General features: G+C 34.9%; 1 protein-coding gene across 1 annotated transcript in view; it reads right to left on the bottom strand.

Moving 5' to 3' along the window:
- The window catches only part of LOC145781138 (solute carrier family 2, facilitated glucose transporter member 5-like), a 177,474-nt gene that overhangs the window by 121,779 nt on the left and 48,979 nt on the right, over window positions 1-6,716 (bottom strand). The window lies entirely within an intron of this gene.

The raw sequence follows: 6,716 nt of genomic DNA on the forward strand, positions 1-6,716 counted from the left end.
TAGTTCAAAGTCTCTACGTATGCAAAATTGCCAGGATTAGGCTTCCAAAGAGGTTTTCTCAGTCTGAAAAAGCTTTATAAAGTACCAAAAGTTTTGATCTTGAAAAGTTTATTGATGAAATACCAATAGCTTTATAAAATACCAAAATTTATCTTGAAAAGTTTACAAAGAAACTGTCTGGAAATCATAACACAACATCAAAAAATACTTTTTAGGCACCAGTAGCCTACTTATTTCGGTTTTTTGTTTAAGTTTCAACAGAGTTATTAACTTGTTTTGGACAACTGTTGTCACAAAAATAAATCAAATTCTTGCTTCAATAACATATTTAATTTTTAAAAAGTTTTTTTGAGAAGTTATGAACCAATAAAATCAGTTTCAGCACTGGTCGTATTACGTGAAAAATTCAGTTCAATTTGACAGCTGAATATCATCTATTACAGCAGTGTTTCTCAACGTTTTTTGGCCCAACGCCCCCTTCATGAACTGGCAAAATTTTACCGCCCCCCCCCAACAAAAACGATTAATTACGAAAAGCGAATATAAAACAATTAATACTACAAAAAGTGTTCAATGCCAAGCAAAAAGCCAAGCAGAGCGAATTACATCAAATATAGGCTATTACCAGTCTCTAAAACCCTTACAGCCTGTTTTACCCTAAAAGGGCGATCATCAGAAGGTCCTTATTCAAATAGAATTATATTTATATTAGAATATAAGGACCTTCTGATGATCCCCTGTTAGGGTGAAACAGGCTGTTAGGCTGAGGGTTTTAGAGACTAGTGTAACTATATTTGATGAAAAGCAAATATATATTTGCGAGCATGAAAACAGTATAGGCCTAGTAGTAGTCAATGTGAATCTTGGGCTTGGTGAGAAAATGCCAGTTTCTTCACATCCGGTGTAAAGCCAGTGAGAAAAATTCGAAGATCATCTCTTATGGATATGTCAAGTGAGTTTCGCTTTTTGGTATGTAGCAGAACAACACAGCTGAATCATTTTTCCACCAGGTATGAGATAGGAAATGCTACCACGAAGATACGAGCTCTTTGACGAAACCTTTATGCTGGGCGGTAGATGGGTTAAAGAATACCTCCTAATAATCAAAACGCCCCCTTAAGCCGAGGTAGTCATACCGCCCCCCCAAAAAAATCAAAACGCCCCCTGAGGGGCGGTACCGCCCCCGTTGAGAATCACTGTATTACAGTCTCAAAGCATGCAAACGTTGGTAAAGCCTTTTTGAGCACTTAAAATTGTCGCTTTCATTGCCATATTCTCTGACGCAAAACAAAGTTTCTGAGGCTGATGTCGGTTTATAGCACTGAAAGTTTCATTTGCTTGCTAGAACAGCTCTTACATATTGTATTTAAGGCCATTTAAACGCCCAAGCAAACATATTAAACTTGTCAGACAAGTTGAATACAATTGTCACTATTAACAATAAAACTTACAACAAATAGTTTGAATGCTCAACCAGTCATTTCTTTGGCTAGCTACGTGTTTTTCTACTTAGTGCTTTGGAAAGTACTGTAGGCTACAACTTTTTGTCTGTTGTCATACTATTGCTACGTTGGAAGCAATGGGGAAAAACCAAGTCATGAAAATTGCATGTTATAATATGAATCAAACTTTTAAAAAAAACTTCATGTCTTTCCTATTCTCTATACGTATTCCCTTGTAGACCACTTAAGGGGGGTCTTCTTAAGCCTGAAAATCTGCAACTAGCCAAGCTTAGCCATAGCTAACTTTCAAGTAGACTTAGTGAAACTCAAATACTGACCGAGCAAGTAAATTTCGTTTTTTTTACATTGATTCAATATCTGCAGACCCTGAATCGTGTAAAAAGGACATATTTTGGTGGCTTGGGTATCCCTACTGCACTGCCAAAGAAAAGTATGCTTCTTCCATTGAAACTCATACAGGCTATTGCTTGCAGTCAAGCGAAAAGTTTTTTATATCTTGTAAGGTAATGTTCACGTTATAACAGGAAGCTCTGACATCATTTGACAGCTGTTTAATTACAAAATGTTAAACCTTCGGCAAATTGCAAGGAAAAAGTTACAACACACTCAAAATTGTTTCGGTTTTTACGAACTATGTCTTTTCTGCCCAACGTTGACCGTGGAAATAAAAAAATCAATGTATGGAAATACAGTAATCTAAGTAGCCCATACTTTTTAAGATACATTGGCCGAGAAATGTATGAGAACACAGCTCAGTTGTTTTGACAAATAACATCTACTAAGGTTTTGTGCAACACTGTATTATTTTTCTGAAATAAAAATCTGTCATAACTCAAAGCGCAAGAGTATTTTCAAGACGCCCACCTTCTGAATATAAGTTTTTACCTGACAAGTTCTGAATATACTAAATACTAACAAACCTGGAGTATTCATTCCACTTTGTACATGCTCTACTATAGCGATACACAGGAAGAATGTGTGACTCACCGTTATTATTACAGTAATAAGACAAGTTTTCTGACTCCAAGTATACTTAATAAGTTTGCTGTTCAAGGAAGCATCGTTTTCAATGACGTCATTTTTCATGCGGAAATTATTCTTAGCGTTCCTACTTCCACTTAAATTTTGTATTAACTTTACACAATGATTTTTTGCTAGCAAAATATGCTTGGTTCTACATCAACGTCCAACCATGTTAAAAATATATAAATAAGGCAACTCATGCTGATTAGGTTAAGCTCTACTTTTTAGAACGTTAAAAAACCTAAACGAAAGTGAGATGAAATAAAACGCAACTTTGCTTTTGAGACTTTTATGCAATTGCAAGTATTGGAGACTAAGAACGCCATATTAATACAGCCTACATACTGACAACATAAACATCGATTTTTAATTAAAGTAATAACTAGTTTAAAATTCAAATTTTGCTGTGAATTGTTTGTTTACATTCTATTATTGCATGATACTTTTTTCTTCAATGTTATGAGCCAATGTTCTTCTTTAAACACAATCGCAAGAATTTACACTTTAAAAGTGTATGTCGCCCCTTCCAAGCATTTAACTTTGTTTGTTACCAACGAAAACCTTGCTCAATGAACATGCGTAATGTGAAACTGTTTTATGTTTTACATTGTAGGCTACTCAAGTACTCAACATTGTAATAATCGTAGTCTACATTGCTCTAAAGAACATGCTTTTTAACCGTTTATGTCAGGTTGCAGATGACATTAGCTGGGATGCTCGTCATCGCATTTACTTACATTTACGATTTCGTGCTAAAGTGTTTGTTTTAATCAACTGAGCAATAAGAATTTACAGAAAGAATTTTCCTTTTATTAATTAAGTTTAGTATTTTACTTTACATTGACTGAGGGAACATCTTCGGTTTCCTCGAGGAAATAAGTAATAACTTAACAGTATAAGCCTTGTTACTCAATGCAACAAACAGTGTACCAGGCTATACCAGCCTCATTTTTTTTTTATCATAAATCGATTTCGATATCACAGCATCCTCAGTGCAATCATAACTTAACAGAGGATTATTTTAATCATTTATTTGCACGTCACAAAAGGGAAATTTTAGTAAAAGGCTGATACAAATTGTACAAGCGTAACAAATGGAGATACCCGTCTTGAATACGCTTTTAATATGCAAAGCAGCAATTACCTAAACTAGGACTTTAAAACAATTGCGATGGACGGCTAGAGTAACGAAATTTTATAAAACCCAAAGTGATCCCTTCAAGATTTACTTGAAGTGCAGAGCTAAAAATATCTAATGCGTTGAGGTTAAAGCTAACCGATTTAATAATGAAGAGTATTCAATCCGCCCCAACAAGAATCAAAGTTTGTAAACCAATTAATTCAAACAGAACTAGTTGAAAATATGCAGATTTACAACGTACATTAAATGCTGTTCTTCTCTTAGTGGCGTCCTTTCTGGTATTGAAGTAGCGTGTAGGTGGCATGTTAACTCCAAATCGAGACATGAAACGGTTAGGTCTATTCTTACATGTTGGGCCGTAGAGGTTCAAGAACCTGCAACAGTAAGTACATATATGTAGTTGACACTCGACCAATGTTCTTTCAACTTTACGTTCAATTGCCTTTCATTTTACCTTAGTCAGCGTTTTTAGTGCACTATATGTTGCACTGTATTTTTACAATAACCATACTCGAAATAAAAAAAAAAATATGGTTTTTGACAAATGTTTTTGGTAGCCACTTTAACAAGTCGAAATTCTGCCACTGAAATTGATTAGAATGAAACCGCCAACCAATCATAAGCTACGGTTTAAGTGACGTAAAAAATGGCGAAAAGAAGATGATAGAAAGCAAATTAAGTGATGGATTTTTTGTCAGCTGGTTGGCTTAAGGGTTAGGGTTAAGGCTAGAAAGTAGTCATTTTATTGACGCGGGTTCGATTCCCACTACTGCTATTGCTCTTTTTCTTCTTTAATTACCAAATAAAGTTCAAAACAAGCATTAACGCTCTGGATGAGTGCTAGAAGGTTCACAATTGGACAGCAGCCTCTTATAACATGTTCTGATTGGTTGGCGGTTGCATTCTAGTTAATTTCAGTGGCAGAATTTCGACTTGTTAAAGTGGCTACCAATGCTTTTCCCTTTGGCGCTGGCATGCGACAGCATATTTTAAGTATGCGTCTCTCTAGGTTGCGCTACTGGAACTTTACATGAAGAAGCGGCTTGCGTACAACACAGATGGGATTTTGAGCAAGTTTCGTTATTTTTGGCAAAAATCTTTTCTCTTTATGAAGTATTGGAAAAATATCAACATTTATACTGTATGAAGTAGGATCAAAGTAAAAAAGTATCATTTTCTCAACATCTTCAAAATTAAAATCTGATGTTGTTTCTTGGCCTGTATGGATTATCTCATAATTAAAAAATAACATTTGTGCATGATTTACATACCTGTGATATGAATTTATACCTTTTTCTTCTTTCCATCTTTTTCCACAACTTTCTGCAACTAGAATTTTTGTAAAAAATCTTTCAACTTGAATGTTTTAGAATATTTTTATATTTGTTTTTATTCTTTCTCATTACAGTGAAAAACATCAAGACAGAAGCTGTACGCTAAATGTAAATATGTAGTTTACTAGGTCCAAAACCAGCAACAGGGTGGCAATAGAAGGTCACAAAGTTTACAGAGTCCCACCATGCTTGCTTTTTATTAAAAACTGACCTGGCAAATAGCTACTCGAGAAAGTAGAAAAAACAAAAGCCAAGATATCAACAAATTTCGGCTTTGGCATGATAAACCAACTTATGACGGAAAACAATTATTTCATGTTGTTTGTGATATACGTGTAAGAGACAATTTTTTCATCTGGTATAAAAAAATCAAAGCATTGTATTTTCAAAGCTAAGTGGAGCTTGCTCAAAACTTATACTCTGACTGAGTTATTTGATATGGATTATTTCAACTATAAACTTACCACAAGCTGTTTAAATCTGAAGCTAGGAAAAAGATCCGTTAGGTGTATTTATTTTGCATCAGTGGAAAAAATCCCAGTAGTTTTTAAAAAACAGAAAACATTTTTCAGGTAGGATTTTGTTGACTTTTTTTTATAATTTTAAAACAGCTTATGTTTAACAATTTAACCATCCATAAAAGTAAAAAGAATTGTTACGAAGATTGTAAGGCACAAAACAAACTAATTCAATTTAAACCAAATAGTTTTGATAGCTTGCATAGAGAAAATGCTGCAGAACTAAGTTTCCTCAATTACAAACATTAAATTAAAGCTTAGAATGAAATAAGCCAAACAAATAGTTTACACTGTCCATGGAAATATTTTTTTCGAAGAAATATACTTGGCACTCGCATATTACTGCTGCTGCTTGTGTGACCCAGGCGGCTGCCATCGAAAAACATTTGAAGATAATTGATGGTGGCTAACTAACTTTGGTGGTGGTTAACTAGATGATTACCGTAGCCTACTTATTTATGGGTTTTGTTGTATTGCTGATCATGTAACAAACTATTATAACCCAACTTGGCAATTGTTTTGGAAGTTTCATTCACTGTTTTATATGGCGTTATCAAAAGAAATAAATTAAAATTTTCGCTTGATCCGAAAATTTGTTAATAGGCCTACCACAGAAACTACAATCAAAAATAACCACAGTCTGTTCGTCATGGTTGGCTTTTGTGATCGGAAAAGTTCCGTTTAGCGTTAATAGTGTTAACACTGACGTTTTTTTAACCGTTTGCACTTCCTGGTGCTTTTCAAATAGTCATCTCCAATACCAGACAAGTGCAACCTCCATGTCGAAGCATGATATTAGCAATGCACGCTGATATACCTATTTTGGTCCGTGTCGTTTCTTTACTCACACCATGCAGCGAAACCAATGCTTGACAAAAATGGAAGTTTTCACTTGACGAGAGAAGCCCTTCGTGTTGAACCCAAAGGACTCTGTGTCATTGTTGTGGTGTATCTTCGTAAAAATGACGTATTGTTGATTGAAACTCTTGTTCCGCAACTAGACATTTTGTCCCAGCCAGCAAAGTATTCCTTTTTACATAGATTCAACGCTTGTACAGTAGACTTTGATTCAATGTAAAAATCGGTTGGTTTGCTGGTTGTGGTATGAGCTACAGACAGCCCTGTTTGATAGCCGTTGATAGGAAAGAGAAAAAAGGAAAGGCTAAAAAGAAATAAAGCTTCACCGGGCGAAAGAAAAACATTGACAAGAGCGGTGCGAAAGCCTTCAACGTTGATT

Source organism: Aplidium turbinatum, chromosome 12 (genome assembly GCF_918807975.1).
Source record: "Aplidium turbinatum chromosome 12, kaAplTurb1.1, whole genome shotgun sequence".
NCBI lineage: Eukaryota > Metazoa > Chordata > Ascidiacea > Aplousobranchia > Polyclinidae > Aplidium > Aplidium turbinatum.